General features: G+C 39.9%; 1 protein-coding gene across 1 annotated transcript in view; it reads left to right on the top strand.

The window, feature by feature from the left end:
- Nucleotides 1–19,013, top strand: part of LOC116747837 (integrator complex subunit 6-like) — a 39,602-nt gene that overhangs the window by 2,635 nt on the left and 17,954 nt on the right. The window contains exons 2-3 of the mRNA XM_032620387.1: nucleotides 8,244–9,650; nucleotides 16,968–17,257. The gene's annotated coding sequence lies outside the window, so the exon portion shown is untranslated. The remainder of the gene's footprint in view (nucleotides 1–8,243; nucleotides 9,651–16,967; nucleotides 17,258–19,013) is intronic.

Raw genomic sequence — 19,013 nt, 5'->3', positions numbered from 1 at the left:
AAAGTGTGAGAGAATAGTTTGATGAGTGCCAAAATACTTTTCATTTAGATTCACCATTCCTAACATTTTGTTACTTTTGCTTTTGTTCTCTCCAAATGTGCCTCTTTCAAAGCCCTCCTGAATTGTTTGTGGTGAGTTACAGACTTCATCATCACACTTCATCACATCATGACGTTCCTAAATATGTCAGCATGCCTCTCCTATGAGAGTGAAGACATTTTCCCATTTAACCACAATACCATTCTCACACTTAAGGAAAGGATGAACCATCTGATCTATTCAAATTTACCCATGCATCCCCAGAATGACTTTTATAGCTGCCCCCACCAAGGTTCACAAATTACATTGGTTAGTTTGTCTCTCTAGTCTCTTTTAAATAGTCCTTCTACCTCCTTTTTAAAATGGTATTTTCTAAATTTATTTTTTAGAACTGTTTTAGATTTACTGAAAAATTGGGAAGATGGTGCAGAAAATTCCCACATAGCCCGCCTCAGTTTCACCACTGGTTAACATGTTAGCATGGTACATTTGATAACAATCCTTGAACAGATATTGCTACATTATTTTTAACTGGAGTTAATATTCGGATTTCCTTAGTTTTTACCAAAAGCCCTTTTTGTGTTCCAGGATTCCATCCAGGATACCACATTGCATTTTAAAATTTCATTTAAAAATATTTATTTATTTATTTGGCTGTGCCGGGTCATTTAGCTGCGATGTCTTAGGCTTCTCCTTGGCCGTGACAGTTTTTTAGACTTTCCTTATTTCTGGTGACCTTGACAGTTTTGAGGAATACTGGTCAGGTATTTTGTACAATGTGCCTCTACTGGGATTTGTCCAGTGTTTTTTTTTTTACCATTATTAGACTTGGATTATGTGTGCCATTGTTATACCCAGGGCATACATTTATTAACATGAATTATAAATGTTGATTTTTTTTTTTTTTTTTTGGCTGCGCCACACAGCTTGCAAGATCTTAATTCCCCGACCAGGGATTGAACCTGGGCCATGGCAGTGAAAGCGCCGAGTTCTAACCAATGGACTGCCAGGGAATTCCCTGTTGATGTTATTCTTGATCACCTAAAGCAGTGTTTGTCAGGTTTCTCCATTGTAGAGTTACCCTTTCCGTACTGTCCTCTTTGGAAAGAAGTCGCTGTGCACAGCCCACACTTAGGGAGTAGGGAGTTATGCTTCACCTTCTTGAGGATGGAGTATCTACATCAATTATTTGGAATTCTGCACGGGAGGTATGTCTCTTCTCCCCCACTTGTTAATTTATTCAATATTTTATTTATATGAGTTTGGCTCATGGATATTAATTTATTTTGTACTCTGGGTTATCATGTAATACTACTTCATTTTGTTGCTGGAATTGTTCCAGTTTTGAACATTGGTAGCCGTTTCATTTGACTCTTGTGTCCCTTTGACATCACTCCCATTACTGTGGATTTTTTCCCCAGCAGTTCTTACTTTCTGGCACTACGAGATGTTCCAGGCTCATCTTGTATATTTCCTTCCCCAGTCCTAGAGTCAGCCTTTTCTCCAAGGAACCTGGTTCTTTTTATTGGAGAATGGTATTAGAAACCAAGATCTGGGCCCTAGTTGTGCTCAGTTGCTCCTGGGGTTTTGTCTCTTCAAGGCCCTTCCAGCTAACAGAGCAAGGAAATATATGGGTGTGTACTAACTTGTGCCTATACACATATGTATAAATATTCCTGTATGTAACATCTGTATTTCTATTAAGTGAAACACAAGTTCTTACTGATGTTTGATCCACCACCACATGTATCATTCTAACCTCCTCCCCTTGCTTATCTGTAAACCACCCCAACACTGAGAGACCTGGTTCCCACTGTCTGCTACCCACTTACTTGAATTGTTTAATTCCAGTATACAAGTGCAGTGTTTTCAGAATTGTTAACACGTATTCCCATGGGAAACAACTTTTTCAACCAAAGCACAGTGATTGTGTAAGGTTTTTTTGCCATTCGTTTTATAGACTCCACTCATTTCCAAAGTTACTTAGGTCGGCACATTTCCTGCCCACTATCTTCAGTACGTTTGTTTCAAAAATTTGTAATATAGTTAGATTGTTTTGTCACATTCTGCATTCTATCCTGGGATTCCCCTGACCTAAATGATTTTTAAAAATATACATCAAGTTTCACTTTTTGTGATCTAAAGTTCAGTGGGTTTTGACAAATCCATGTGTTATGTATCCACAATTGTATTATCATATAGAATAAATTCACAGCCCTAAAAGTCCCTTGTGCTTCACACGTTCAACCCCCTCCTTCCCCTGATCCCCTGTTCACCACTGATCTTTTTATTGTCTCCATGGTTTTGCCTTTTCCATAGTGTCATATAGTTGGAATTATACCGTATGTAGCCTTTTCAGACTGGCTTCTTTCACTTAGCAATATGCATTCAAGTTTCCTCCATGTCTCTCTGTGGCTTGATAATTCATTTTTTAAATCTCTGAATAATAGTTTCTTGTATAGATGTTCCACAGTTTGTTTATCCATCACCTATTGAAAGACATTTCCAGTTTTTGATGATTACGAATAAACACTCACATGCAGGTTTTTGTGTGGACCTATTTTTTCAAATTAGTTGGGTAAATACCAAGGTGCATGACTGCTAGATCATATGGTAAGATTATGTTCAGCTTTATAAGAAATTGCCAAGCTGTCTTCCAAAGTGGCCTTACCAATTTTGCATTCCCATCAGCAATGAATGACTTCCTGTTACTCTGCATCCACGCCAGCAATTGGTATTGTCAGGTTTCAAATTTTAACTATTGTAATAGATGTGTAGTGATATCTCATTTTAATTTACAGTTCCCTAATGACAAAGGATGTTGAGCATCTTTCATATGTTTATTTGCCATCTGTATTTCTCTTTTGGTGAAGTATCTGTTTAGATCTTTTGCTTAATTTTGAAACCCGGTTGTTTTCTTACTGTTGCATTTTAAGAGTTCTTTGTATATTTTGAATACAAGTCCTTTACAGATACGTGTTTCGCAAATATTTTCTCCCAGTCCATGGTTTGCCTTTTCATTCTCATAACAATGTCTATCACAGAGAAATTTTTATTTTACTACAGTCCAACTTATCAATTTTCTCTTTCATGTATCATGCTTTTGGTATTAAATTTAAAAGCTCATTTCCAAACCCAAAGCCATCTAGATTTTCTCTTATGTTTTCTTACAGAAGTTTTATTGTTTTTTATTTTAAATTTAGGTCTATGATTCCTTTCTAGCTAATTTTTGTGAAAGATATAAGATGTGTCTAGGTTCTTTTTTTTTTTTTTCATATGGACGCCCAATTGTTACAACACCATTTGTTGAAAAGACTCTGCTTTCTCCATTGAATTGCCTTTGCTCCTTTGTCAAAAATAGGTCAACTATATATGTGTGGGTCTATTTCTGGGCTGTCTACTCTATTCCGTTAATCTACATGTCTACTCTTTTACCAATACCACACTGTCTTGATTACCGTAGCTTTACACTAAGTCTTAAATTTGGGTAGTGTGAGCCCTCCATCTTTGTCCTTATTTGTCAGTATTACATTGGCTATTCAGGATCTTTCATCTTTTTCTATAATCTTTAGAGTCAGTTTGTCGATATCTACAAAACAATTTGCTGGGATTTTGATTGGGATTGCTTTGAATCTATAGATCACATTGGAAAGAATTGACATCTTAATAATATTGAATCTTCCATTTTGTGAACATGGAATATCTCTACATTTATATAGATCTTGTAGTTTTTCACATAGAGATCCTGTACATATTTTGTTTGATTTATATGTGTTTCATTATCTTGGTGCTATTGTAAATGGTATTCTTTTTTAAATTTCAAATTCCGGTAGTCATTGTTGGCATTTAGGAAAGCAATTGACTTTTGTATATTAACCTTGTATCTTACTCCTTTTTATCATTATTTTAAAAATTCAGGAATGGATCTTGAATTTTGTCAAATGTAATTTTGGTATTTATTGAGATAGTCATGTGTTGTTTTCTTCTTTTACCTATTACAATGGTGAATTGTAAGAATAGACTTTCAAATGTTGACCCAGTTTTGCATTCATGGGGTGAAACGAATATCCATTAAAGATAACAGCTTGCTAGGATTTTTGGTTTTTATGATTTTCTTTAATGTTAACCCTGCCTTTATAATACTTTCTTTAAACCACGTGTTCACTACTGAAACTAGATTTCTGCTAAAAGTTGGGTTATTTCTTCCTTTGTTATTAAGGGTACTGACTTCTTTCTCTGCCGTAATTTATATGCCTTTTTTTTGCAGACAAACATTTTATAATGTAGTATTTGGTTCATACAAAAATGTATGGAGCATATATGTAAGCTGAAACTTAACAAAAGGGACTTGCGTAAACTCACATCAAACTTAAGAACAAGAGCATTACCAATACTATTGCATCAACCTTTTCTGTTATGTTTAGTGGGCTTTTTTGTGTGTCCTCTTTAAGAAATATTTTCCTATTTTTGAAGTCTTAAAGATATTCTTTTCTAACTTCTTCTAAAGTCTTAATTTTTCTTTCACATTTAAGTACTTAATCAATCTGAAATTTTTTTTTGTATATGGTGTGAGGAAGAGATCCAATTGTATTATTTTTCACATAGATTGCCAATTGTCTCAGCACCATATGCTGCAAAAAGAAAGTCTAGTCTTTCCCCAGCAATCTTCAATGACACCTCTGAAATGTATCACATTCCCATATATGCATGAGACTATTTCTAGGCTCTGCTATTCTATATCATTGTTCAGCTCGTGTACCTCTGCATCTGTATCACACTGTCTTTATTACTAAAGGTTAATAATAATAAGTCTTGAGATAGTAAGGCAGATCCCCCTAATTTGTTCTTCTTTGTGTTTGTCTTGGCTATTCTTGGGCATTTACTTTTCCATATAGATTTTAGAATCAGCTTGTCAAGTTCCATGAAAAACTATTGGAATTTTGATTGTAAGTGTGTTAGATTTATACATTAAATTGAGGGGCGGAGGAAGTGGACACTGAGTCTTCCTACCTATGTGTAGACCTTGCTTTAAGTCTTCTCTGGTATCTTTCAATAAAATTTTATAATTGTCTGCTGTTATTAGACACGTTTAGTTATGTTCATTCCATACATACACACACACATTCTCTATATATTTCATATATGCTATATATATTCCTATATATGTATTTTAATATTTATTTATTATATAATCTTGCTAATTTTAGTAATAGCTTAAAAAACTTACATTTCCTGAATTTCTTGTTGCTGTTATATAGGAATACAGTTAATTTTTATGTGTTGATTTTATAGCTATTCTCTTTGTCAAATTCTTTGTCTGTAGACAACTTTGAGTTTTAGGTTTAGCCAAATAACTTATTTACCTTTTATTATCTTAGGGTGCAAGCTAGGGACTCTTGGAGTACAGTGTTGAATAGAAGTGGTTGACATCCCTGTCTTGATCTTGCAAGGAGTACTTCTAATTTTTCACAACTAGGAATAATGTACACTATAGATTTCTGGTAGATTCACTTCTTAACAAATGCTTTTAATTTTGTCCTCATGAATAGTTGTTGCATTTTATCGCTTGTGTTTTCTGCATTGATTAAGATGATTGTATGACTTTCCTCCTTTATTTGTTAATACAGTGTGCTGGTTATTCATTTCTTGCCTCTCAGCTCCAAATTAATCTGTTTTTTTCTGATCTGTGGAAATGGTGGTTTCCTTTAATTTTTGTTTTTTCTTCTTCTTGTAACAGTTGTCACAGAAGTTTGTCTGTAGAGGGCGCCAGAGACAGTGTAAGGGGAAAGTTTTGCTTCTGGGTCCTGGGTTGCTGGCACAGAGGGTTCCTGCTGGGCACCAGGCTTCTCCAATGCCAGGCCCTGCACTGCACAGAGCTTCTCCACTGCCAGGCTGGTGCAGGGCATAGTGGCCAGCAGCACTCGATGGCCAGCAGCTTCCCTTGAAACCCTCTCAGGCAGTAGTATACATCAGACTGCTTCTGGTGAGACATCTCTGTATACAACATTCTCAGATACCCCAGAGGCAGATTTCTAGAAATTTCCACTGGTGTGGTGCCACAACTTTACTGCCATTCTCTGAGTTGCTTCTAGTTTCCTTCAACAAGGTCAGGATTTCAACCCTTGGGCGGGGGTAATACTTTTCCTTGGGTGCTTTACCCTGCAAGGGGGCTCTTTCTTGTGTGTTCTCAGTCTAGGGGGTGGTACTATTCCTTGGGCGATCTATCTCAACCCTGGGAGGGGGAACTGTTCCTTCGGTACTATAGATCAGCCATGGGGTGGGGGGACTCTTCCTTGGGTGACTATCTCTCTCACTGTGGGAGAACTTTCCCTCGGGCACTGTCTCTCAGCCATATTGATGAGGGGGCTTTCCTTGAGTGCTCTATTTCAGTCCGTTGAGGAGGGTCTCTTCCTTGGGTGATTATCTCAGTGCTGGGGGAGGACTCTCCTGCGGGTGCTCCCCATCTCAGCTATGCTGGGGGAAAGGATTTTCCTTGCGTGCTTATCAGCCATGGAGTGGGGAGTCTCTTCCTTGATTGCTCCATCTCAGCCCTGGGTTTGGGGCTGTTTCTTAGACTTTGGGAAGAACTCTACTTTGGGTGCTTTATATTAGCCCTGGGGCGGGGGCTCTTCCTTGGATGCTCTATCTTTGCCATGGGTGGGAGGTGCTTGAGTGCCCTGTCTCAGCCCCATGGCAGAGGGGAGCTCTTCCTAGGCCCTTCTATCTCAGTAGTGTTAAAGGAGGGGCTTGCCCTTGGGTGTTTGATCTCAGCCCCAGCCAAAGGGATTCTTCCTTGGGTGCTACATCTCTAATCCCAGAGGGTGGGTTTGTGGCACCACAAAAATTCTTTGCCACACATTGAGTCACGGCTGGGTCTCTCCAACAAGAACTGGATTTCAACCTTTTTGGAGGGGAGTATTTTCCCCATACGTTCCCTCTAAGCCCTGGAGAGGACTTTTCATTGGGTACTCTATTTCAGCCAAGTTATGGCACTCTTTCTTGGGTGTTTATGTCAGTACTGGGGGAGGAAGTTTCCTTGGGGACCCTATCTCAGCTATGCAGTAGCAGAGCTTTCCTTGGGAGCTGTTATCTCAGCCCTGGTGGGGGCATTTCTTTGGGTGCTCTAACTGTCCTGGGAGTGGTACTTTCCCTTGAGTGTTCTTTCTAAGCCCTGAAGGGTGGCTCTTCTTTGGAGCTCTATCTCAGTCCTGGCAGGGATGGGAGAGGCACATTATATCTGTACTCATGGAAGAGGCCATTGGTATTAAGGTACAGAACATGCAATAATGCTTGTCTAACAAAAACTAGATATAATTGTATTCCATCTACCCCAATCCTTAGTTAATTAGATTTTTCCTTAATCTTTCTGTGCCTTGGTTTCCTCATTTATAACAATGAGGATGGTAATCACGCCTAACTCATAGGGTTCTGCAGAGGATTAAGTGAGTTAATAGATGTAAAGCATTTAGAATTGTACCTGGCAGGTAGTAAGTGCTCAATGAAATGTCTTCACCCTCTTTGGACTCTTCTATTATGGGAAATGCAAACATTCTTTATCATGACTCTATTCAAATAATGGGGGGGGACATAGTCTTTGTTATCCTTGGATGATAACAGCTTAAGGATGGCCTTCTATACTTCTGATCCTTATCCCCCAACATTGAAAAGTACCCCCCACCGATCCAGCACCTAGGTGGGCATATTTGAATCTCCTTGTGTTTGGGGGTGAGGGGACTTACATTTTCAAACCACCCGACCCTTCACCATCTATGTGTAGCACTGGGTAAAGTGGTAATCAGTATTTGTTAATGATGAGTTTAAAGTATAAAAGGACACACACACAAAAGAATGACTTTCTCTAAAAAGGGTTGATGCAGAATGAGTTGTAGTTCTTCAATGGGTAATTATGCGTTTGTTCCCTTTTTGTTGATGAGAGCTGCTGTTTCCGCAAACATTCTGATTAATCATGGTTGTACCATGTTTGGCTTTGGTCAACACCTTGCATTTTAACTTCCTTATTTTACTTAAACTGGATTAAAATTAAGTTGCATTTCTGAGAACAGAGTGTTTCTTGGGGGATAGCAAATTTTTGCCCCATGATTAAAATCATATTAATGGTGCAAACGCATGGTTGTATACACATTTGAAGACTTTGAATTTTGTGATGGTTGTATTAATGGAATATGTTGATTGATTTTTTTCAGTGAATGATGACTGATGAAGCTGATGACTTTGCTGCAGGACTTGAAAACAAAATGAAAAGTCCTAAAGAACCCAGTAGTCTTTCCTCATCTAAGAGAAGGTAGAGTATGGCCTTGCTCTTAATGAAATAGGAAGGAAAATGGTAATTATGTCTTTGAGGAACAGAGAGATATGAACATGTTTGCAAGTGGAAGAGAAAGACTCTAATAAGGTGCAACAATTTGGAGTTGCTGCAAGTGTTAGGAAGATGGAGCAGGTTCCTGAAGCAGTAGGAGAGGATGGGCTCAACAAGAGGATGGGTCTGCATGTTGTCACCTCCTGTTCATATTCTAATCCAAGTCTGGCTTCTGCAACTTCCACTCCACTGAAACTGTCATGTCAAGTCCCCAGTGTCTGCTCCGTGTTGCTTTTAACTTCTCAGCAGTATTTGATATAGTTTTTCACTCACTCCTCCCTGGAAATCTTCTTGGGTTTCCAGAAACCACATTTCCCTGATTTCTTCCCTGTTTGCCGATACTCTTTTCATTCTCCTTTTCTAGTTGTTTCTTTTCATTCCCACCACTAAATATTGTAAGGCCCCAAATCTGGATCCTGAGCCTTCTTCCCTTGAATATACTCTCTCCCTAGATGATCCCACATAGTCTTAGAGCTTTAAATATGATGTGTATTTCAACAATTCCTAAGTTTATACCTCTAGACTACAACTTACTCCTGAACTCCAGACTTAAATTCAAATACGTACATGTTATCTCCACTGGCATGTCTAAGAGACATTTAAAACTCAATCCATTCCATGTGTTTAAACTGAACTTCTGAACTCATTGCCCTGCAAAAGCCTTTTTTGCATTACAGCGTTTGTTTATTTTTGCTTTTAGTGTCATATCCAAGACATTATTGCCAAGTCCAATGTCATGAAGCTTCTCCCCTATGTTTTCTTCCAGGAGTTTTATAGTTTAGGTCTTACATTTAGGTCTTTAATCCACTCTGAGTTAATTTTTGTTTACGGTGTAAGATAAGAATCCAACTTCATTCTTTTTTTTCTTAATATTTATTTACTTATTTGGCTGTGCCAGGTCTTAATTTCTGCATGTGGGATCTTCGTTGCGGTATGTGGGATCTTTAGTTGCGGCATGTGAACTCTTAGTTGCAGCATGTGGGATCTAGTTCCCTGACCAGGTATCAAACCTGGGTCCTCTGCATTGGGAGCACAGAGTCTTAGCCACTGGAGCACCAGGGAAGTCCCTTCATTCTTTTAATGTGGATAAGCAGTTTTCCCAACACCATTTTTAAAATTTTTTTTTATTTTTTGGCCATGCTGCGTGGCATGCGGGATCTTAGTTCCCCGACCAGGGGGTCAAACCTGCGCCCCCTGCAGTGGAAGCATGGAGTCTTAACCACTGGACTACCAGGTAAGTCCCATTTTTTTGAAGACACTATTTTCTCATTGAGTAGTCTTTTTCTTTTTAAAGATTTTTTTTTGATGTGGACCATTTATTTAAGTCTATTGAATTTGTTATAATATTGCTTCTGTTTTATGTTTTGGGTTTTTGGCTGTGAGACATGTGGGATCTTAGCTCCCTGACCAGGGATCGAACCCACACTCCCTGCATTGGAAGGCGAAGTCTTAACCACTGGACTGCCAGGGAGGTCCCTCCATTGAGTAGTCTTGACACCCATATAGAAGAGCATTTGACCATATATGTGAGGGTTTATTTCTAGGATCTCTATTCTATTCCATTGGTCTATTTGTGTGCCTTTATGCCAGTAACACACTGGCATAATGTAAGTCTTCCAATTTTATTCTTTTTCAATTATTTTTGTCTATTCAATGTCCCTTGAGATTCTACAAGAATTTTAAGATCAATTTTTCTATTTATGTAAAAAATGACATTGGGACTTTGATAGGGATTACATTGTAGATTGCTTTGGTTAGTATGGGCATCTTAACAATACTAAATCTTCCAATCCATGAACATGGGATGCCTTTCCATTTATTTGTGTCTTCTCAAATTTCTTTCAGCGATGTTTTGTAGTTTTCAGTGTACAAATATTTCACCTTCTTTGTTAGGTTTATTTCTAAGTATTTTATTCTTTTTGATGCTCTTATAGATTGAGTTGTTTTCTTAATTTCCATTTCAGTTTGTTCACTGTTAGTGTATAGAAATGCAAGTGCTTGATGTGTGTTGATTTTATATCCTGAAACTTTCCATGGGGTTTCATTTTATAATCCCAGGTAGATTGTAAGCTCCTTTTTGTATCCTTCATAATGTCTTATACAACCGAGGTATTTTAGGCATCTTTTGGTTAGTGAAATACCTGTTTATTTTCAGATTTAAAAGAAGATTCAGCACCTTGAGAAGGTACTAGAAAAATAAATTCCCACCATCTTCACAACAAAGTTAATTACATCAAAACATAATCCTATTACAACCATCAGTGAGAAACAAAGAAAAGCTTGCTGTGCTGTAGGATGGTGCTGGATATTGCTGAAATTTCCTAGAATATGGCATTCAAGGGATTGCCTTCCAGAAAGAAAAAGCAGTAGAGCTTTTTATTGCTATGATTCTGTGTCAGTAAAATCGGGCTTTGGCCCTAAGAATTTTCTTTGAAAATATAGTTTGCTTTCCTATTTATTTGTTTTCCCTTTGAGGAGGGGTATGTTATTAACTCATCAGGCTAAATACTATTACAGTCCTGGTTTGTGCAACAGGTCACATTGCTGGTATTTATAACTACCTTCTTTTAATACCATTGTCCTCAGCCAGCACTCAGCTCTTCATGGTTCTTTCCCTGGGGAGGTGACTCAACGTTCATTTTTTTTTTTTTTTTCTTGCGGTACGCAGGCCTCTCATTGTTGTGGCCTCTCCTGTTGCGGAGCACAGGCTCTGGACGCGCAGGCCCAGCGGCCATGGCTCACTGGCCCAGCCGCTCCGCGGCATACGGGATCTTCCCGGACCGGGGCACGAACCCGTGTCCCCTGCATCGGCAGGCGGACTCTCAACCACTGCGCCACCAGGGAAGCCCCTCAGCATTCATTCTTGAATGCTTTGTCCATTAGACGTTCTGCCTCAATTAGGTTATTATAATTATCCATTGACTTTTCTCCCCAGCTTTATTGACAAATAAAATTGTAAGATATTTAAAGTGTACACTGTGATGATTTGATATTACATACACTGTCTGCTGACTTTAATCACAAAACGTGGGAGTATCAAGCAGCTCTCTAGATATATCATAGTCCTCCATAGCCCCTTTAGTAGTAGGTAATCAACTTGCCTTTGATAGTCAGGTTAAATCACTCAGGCCAGGACAGTATAGCCCTTCTTCGCCTGTTGCTTGAGAGGGATGGGGAGTCCAAAGTGGTCAGCTGGAAGTTCCAACTTCCCATTCAATGAAGTCATTGTTGTATCCCATGGTGAAAGCACTTCTTTCTTTGGAACTCAGATCTCTACCTCAGAAGAACTAGAGCTCTTGTTGTGGGGACAAGACACAAAGTTTTTCTATTGTATCTCCAGGGTTAATAGTGAGGAGAGGCACTCCCATTTACATACCTTGATTGCAGGACCCATGAATCCATTTTATGGGAGAAATAGCACCATATATCTATGCATATAAATACTTAGATAGAGCATTACCATCTCCTAGAGGTTGTTGCCCCAGCCCCTCAAGTTTTTACCACCTAGCTAAAAACATATGTGAGTCTTCCAAAGGTCATTTCACTTCAGGATGAGGGGAAACACAATAAGACCAGTGACTTCCATGAACACTGCTCCATTACTGCACTAGTTTCCTGTGAAATGGGTTCCTTATTTAGAAGTGATGCTGATTGGAATACCATGATGGTGAATAAGGCATTTTTCAAGTCTATAAATATTCGTTTCTCCAAAGCACTTCAGGTGGGAAGGAAAATCCATATCTAGAGTGTCTATTTGAGTGTGGACAAAGCACTGCCCCTTCCTTAATAGAAGTGGTCCAGTGTAATCACCTGCCACCTGGTAACTGGCCCATCACTCTGGAGACTGATGCCATATCAAGGGCTCATTGTTGGTCTCTGCTTCTTGCAGATCGGGCCCTCAGCAGTGATTATAGTGACATCAGCCTTGGCGAGTGGAAGCCCATGTTGCTGAGAAGAACCTCCATTCTTGCCACTTGGCCACTTGGTTCTTGAGCCCATTGGGTTGTGACCTGAATGCTGGGGAAAGAGGCTGATTGATGTCTAGATAATGAATGTCCTATCCATCAGATTATTAAAATTCTGCTCTGCTAAGCTTATTTGCTGAGAACTCTCGTAAGACACAAGTACCTTCATATCATCTATCGATTTGGACAGGTGTATCCACATACTTTTTCCCTGGGCCTCCTTGTCCCAAATGTTCAATCATGCATCCTCAAAGTCCCTGACCCTTCAGCCAATAATTTGGACATGACCTATGCATGGATATGCACTCATACTTGTGGCAGTCTCTCCTCCAGGCAGAATGAACAACCAGGTGCACTGCTCAAAGTTCTTCCCTCTGGGAGGCTTACCCTTCACCATATCCTTCTGGGCTCTCCCAGAGTGTACTGGAGTGCTGCAGCTGTCCACTTTTGGCCTGTGTGGTAGGCAGGGTTCTAAAGGTGTCCCTTCAAGATTCCAGTCTTCTGGTTACTCAATCAAACACTAATATAAGTACTGCTGTAGTGGGATTTTTTAAATGGAAAATGAGTTTTATTTTAGTAGCATTGAAAGAAGAACAAAACAATGGTATTTCTACACTGAGGTGAAAGCAATGTTTAAACTTTCTTAGCAATGAAATATATTCCAAAAGAAAGTATGTTTCATGAACATTCCAAAGCACAGGTGAATCTTAACAGTATAGGAATCTGTAATACTGAAAATGACTCTCTTCTGACAGGGTGTTTACAAACATATTTTTAAAATTATAGAACCAGTAAAGCAATCCCTTCCAAATAACTGTGTCAAGAGTGAAATGGCTTCTTACATTAACACTCTAACAATTTCATTTTAATACTTTTTACTGCTATGACAATTTTACATAAATTCTGCTGTACTGAAAGTAAGCTTTGCAATTACACTTAAAAGCTTTTGCACAGCAAAGGAAACCATAAACAAAATGAAAAGACAACCTACAGAATGGGAGAGAATATTTGCAAATGATGCGACCAACAGGAATCAATTTCCAAAATACACAAACAGCTCATACAGCTCAACGCCAAAAATTCCACCCCCAAACCCAACCCAATCAAAAAATGGGCAGAAGACCTAAATAGACATTTCTCCAAAGAAGACATACAGATGGCCAAGAAGCACATGAAAAGCTGCTCAACATCACTAATTATTAGAGAAATGCAAATCAAAACTACGATGAGTTATCAACTCACACCAGTCAATGGCCATCATCAAAAAGTCTACAAATAATAAATGCTAGAGAGGGTGTGGAGAAAAGGGAACCCTCCTACACTGTTCGAATGTAAATTGGTGCAATATCTATGGAGAACAGTATGGAGCTTCTTTTAAAAACTGAAAATATAGTTACCATGTGTCCAGCAATCTCACTCCTGGGCATATATCTTGAAAAGATGAGAACTCTAACTCAGAAATATACATGCACCCCAATGTTCATAGCAGCACTATTTACAGTAGTCAAGACATGGAAGCAACCTAAGTGTCCACCAACAGATGAATGGATAAAGAAGATGTGGTATATTTATACAATGGAATATTTTTCAGCCATAGAAAAGAATGAAATAATGTCATTTGCAGCAACATGGATGGACCTAGAGATTTTCATACTAAGTGAAGTAAGTCAGGCAGAGAAAGACAAATATCATATGATATCGCTTATATGTGGAATCTAAAAAAAATGATACAAATGAACTTATATACAAAACCGAAATAGACCCACAGACACAGAAAACAAACTTATGGTTACCAAAGGGGAAAGGATGGGGAGATAGATTGGGTATTCAGGATTAACAGATACACACTACTATACATAAAACAGATAAGCAACAAGGATCTACTGTATAGCACAGGGAACTATACTCAATAATTTGTAATAACCTATAAGGGAAAAGAATCTGAAAAAAATAGATATAGATGTATGTATAACTGAATCACTTTGCTGTACACCTGAAACTAATACAATATTGTAAATCAACTATACTTCAAAAAAATGTGGTATATACGTACAATAGAATAGTACTCAGCCATAAAAAGAATGAAATTCTGCCATTTGCGGCAACATGGCCGGACCTAGAGATTATCATACTAAGTGATGTAAGTCATACAGAGAAAGACAAATATCATATATCACTTATACATGGAATCTAAAAAAATGATACAAATGAACTTATTTACAAAACAGAAATAGACTCACAGACATAGTAAACAAACTTATGGTTACCAAAGGGGAAAGTCGGGGGGAGATAAATTGGGAATTTGGGATTAACAGATACACACTACTATACATAAAACAGATAAACAACAAGGACCTACTGTGTAGCACAGGGAACTATATTCAATAGCTTGTAATAACCTGTAAGGGAAAAGAATCTGAAAAAGAATTATCTATCTATCTATCTATCTATCTATCTATCTATCTATCTGAATCACTTTGCTGTACACCTGAAACTAACACAACATTGTAAAACAACTATACTTCAATTAAAAGAAAAACTATTTTCCATACACACAGAAAAATAAGCTTTGAATTCTGGAAGGATGTTGGTGTTGAGGAGAATAACTACCATGGCTTCCAGTTCTTTGACAAAACCTCAGATGCGTGGCTTTCTGGCCAAGCATCTGTGATTTCACATTGTTGGAGCATTCTTTATATCCCTGGGGGCTGCAGCTTTCTATAATTTTGCTGTGGCTTAATCAAGTAAAAAATAAGCTTTGAAGGTGAAAATGTGTATAAAGTTCCAGATCAAAAGATTAATAGATGCAACTTAATAAGGTTTCTTCTCCCCTATCTATCAATTAACAATAATGATTAGCTTTAGCAGACAGGGGTTGAACTTTTAAATACAATCCCCCAAACAAAAAGTTAAGTTTTGAATCTTATTCAGATATCACTAGAAATCTTTAGTCTATTCAGACACTTTTTACAAGAATGGTTTCTTTTTTTTTTTTTATTAAAACAGAAACCAATTTCTAAACCCTTTTATTCAATTGTATATCCTGATTGGACAAATATGAAAAATAGAAGACTGTCTCTTTTGCTTTTGTAATTGTGATTTTCACTGCAGTCTTAGCTTATTAGGGGAAGAGAAATACTCCAATTTCTCTAGGATTATAGGACCCCAGCTCTGAACTTGCACTAATTTCCTGGAGGCAAACATCATTCTAGTACATGTGAGAAACATTTGCCCTACTCCTGGGCCTTAGTAGAGACTGAATGCTTGACCACGGAACACCAAGTTCGCATGCCACCTGAGCTGCCCATCCTAACGCGGGTGTTTTATTACCCACCAAGTCACAGTGGAGGGTATGCACAGAAGCAGCGTGCTATCAAATGGAAGAGGTATGTACAAGAGTGGATTCAAGTAGGTCCTGAAGCCACAAGTACTTTGCATGAGCAAGTGGCCACAAACTCATGGCTCTGCCTCCTGCTACATTAACTCCTCTCTCTTGCTTGGAAGAATTTTAAGATTAAAGCAGCAGGTTCTCATTAGTTATCTATTTTGTACATAGTATCAATAGTGTATATATGTCAATCCCAGTCTCCTAATTCCTCCCACCCACCCCCTTCCCCTTGGTATCCTTACGTTTGTTCTCTATGTCCGTGTCTCTATTTCTGCTTTGCAAATCATCTCTACCATTTTCTAGATTCCACATATATGTGCTAATATACACCATTTTCTGAGTTACTTCACTCTGCATGACAGACTCAAGGTCCATCCACATCTCTACAAATGACCCAATTTCATTCCTTTTTATTGGTGAGTAATATTTCATTGTATATATGTACAACATCTTCTTTATCCATACCTCAGGTGATGGACATGTAGGTTGCTTCCATGTTCTGGCTATTGTAAATAGCGCTGCTATGAACATTGGGATGTGCTGTCTTTTTGTTTATTTATTTATTTATTTTTGGCTGTGTTGGGTCTTCATTTCTGTGCGAGGGCTTTCTCTAGTTGTGGTAAGCGGGGGGCCACTCTTCATTGCAGTTCAGGACACTATGAAGTGCCCCTGGGGAAGTAAATTTGACAAAAAGGAATCCAAGAGAACTGGATATTCTGTTTTTTTTTAACATCTTTATTGGAGTATAATTGCTTTACAATGGTGTGTTAGTGTCTGCTTTATAACAAAGTGAATCAGTTATACATATGTCCCCATATCTCTTCCCTCTTGTGTCTCCCTCCCTCCCATCCTCCCTATCCCACCCCTCTAGGTGGTCACAAAGCACCGAGGTGATGTCCCTGTGCTATGCGGCTGCTTCCCACTAGCTATCTATTTTACATTTGGTAGTATATATAAGTCCATGCCACTCTCTCACTTCATCCCAGCTTACCCTTCCCCCTCCCCGTGTCCTTAAGTCCATTCTCTAGTAGGTCTGTCTTGCTTTGATTTTAAGTTGAATACTTCTGTTTCTCCCCTAGGGTTAAAGTGGGTTGTAGATTTCTGGTAGACACCTGTCTTAACAAATGCTTTTAATTTATGCTCATGAATGTCTATTGCGTTTTTGATGATATAACTTTCCTCTTTTTCTGTACTATAGTGTGCCAGTTTTGGATTTTTTACGTCCCAGCTCTGAAGTCACCCTTCTGGCCTGATCTGTGAAAGTGGTTCTGGTCCCTTTATTTTTTTTCTTCTTGCTGAAGTGAACACAGAAGTCAGCCTGTAGAGGGAGCCAGAGGCAACGCCGGCGGAAGCTGGCTCTGGGTTTTGGGCGGCTACCTCTCCAGGCGGAAGCGTCCCCAGTGCGCAGTGGTGAGGAGCTCGTGCCGGCAGCAAGTGTGGCCGGAGGCTTCCCTTGAGCCCCCTCAGGCAGTAACACGTCGGCTTCAGGTGAGACACTTACTCGTGTACTTCACTCCCAGGGACCCTAGAGGGTGTATGTCCAGCAGCTACCTCAGGGCGCATTCCAGAAAGTTCCACCCGGGAGGCTCCACCCATTTATCGCCATTTTGTGAGTTGCTTCCAGGCTCCTCCATTAAGGTCAGGATGGACTGTGGGAGTGTGGACTCTTTTCCCCAGGGGCCTTCTCTCTGCCCCGAAAGGTGTCAGTCCCTGTGTGTTTTCCGTCCAGGGTGGGACCCCCCTCAGCTCTGGGGAGACGCTGCCTTGGGGGCTGGCCTCAGCCCCGGGGAGGCCATTCCTTGGGTGCCTTAGCTCAGCCTTGTCGGGGACAGGCCACTCCTGGCACTCCTGCTCAGGTCCGGGAGGGTTTATCTGGTGTGATTCTCCCCACGCGGGTGAGGGGGCACTCCCGCTGGGGCCCATGGCAGGCCTGGGGGCCGAGCACTTCTTGGTGTCTGTCCCAGCCCTGAGAGGGGAGGTTTCCTGGGTGGGTCACCCCAGGGCTGTGGCTCCCTCTCCCTTGGCTTTCCCTCATTTGTGAGAGCCTCTCCTCAGGTGCCCAGCTCAGCATGGGGGGCACTTGTCCTTTGACCCTCCGTGTCCACTCTGATTGGGGTGGCTTTTGCTTGTGATCTGCTCGTGGCCCGTGGGGACTGTTAGTGGGAGCGCTGTTCTCCATTCTAAGAGGACTTAGCATTGGTGCTGTCACAGCCGACGGGGTGCCATTCCAAGGATGCTCTGAGACTAGGGTGGACCTCTCCCTTGGGGGCTGTGGCTCAGCCGTTGCGGGAGAGAACTTTCCCTTGGGCACTTTCTCAGCACTGGGGGTTTGGGCTCGTTCTTGGGGCTCCCTGTGGGATCCGAGGCAACTGAGACTGTTCCTTGGAAGGTTGGCCCCTGCCCAGGACGGGGACTTTGTCTTGAGTGCCGTTTCTTAGACTGAGGTGAAGACGTTTTCTTGGGCACTTTATCTCGCTTAGGTAGGGGTGGCTCCTGGTTCTTGGGTCCTCTGTTTCAGCCATGGCTGAGGACTCCTCTTTGGGCTCTTGTGTCCGCCTCATGGGGTGGATTCTGCTTGATGTGGTCTCTCAGCCTTTGGGGGGACATCTTAGTTGGGTGCTCTAACGCTGTTACTTGGATGCTGTGTCTCAGCCCTGGGGTGGTGAGGTACTTCTAGATTTCTGGGGTTTTGGTGTGTTTTTTTCTTTTCTTTTAGTCGCATACTTTTATGCTGATTTTAAAAACAAAACTTCTATTGGGAGAAAATAAAATTGTATATTTACAAACAGAAAACAGTAAAACATTTGTTATCTTTCCTTCTAGCCGTTTTTTACCTCTGCTTATTTTTTCCTTTCTTTAAATTGAAGTATAATCGATGTACAGTAATACATAAATTACAGGTGTACAATATAGTGACCTGCAGCTTTTAAAGCTTATACTCCATTTATAGTTATAGAATATTGGCTATATTCCCTGTGTTGTATAACACAGTATATATCCTGTGTTGTATAACACAGTATATATCCTTGTAGTTTATTTTATACGTACTAGTTTGTACTTCTTAGTCCCCTACCCCTATATTGCCCCTCCCCGTTCCCTCTCCCCGCTGGTAACCGCTGATTTGTTCTCTGTTACCAGTGAATCTCTTTTTTCTTGTTACATTCGCTTGTTTGTTGTATGTTTTAGATTCCACATATAAGTGATATCATACACTATTTGTCTTTCTCTGTGTGACTTAGTTCTC

Source organism: Phocoena sinus, chromosome X (genome assembly GCF_008692025.1).
Source record: "Phocoena sinus isolate mPhoSin1 chromosome X, mPhoSin1.pri, whole genome shotgun sequence".
Taxonomy (NCBI): Eukaryota; Metazoa; Chordata; class Mammalia; order Artiodactyla; family Phocoenidae; genus Phocoena; species Phocoena sinus.
Note: the sequence above shows the minus strand (reverse complement) of the source record. Positions and strands in the feature narration are given on the sequence as shown.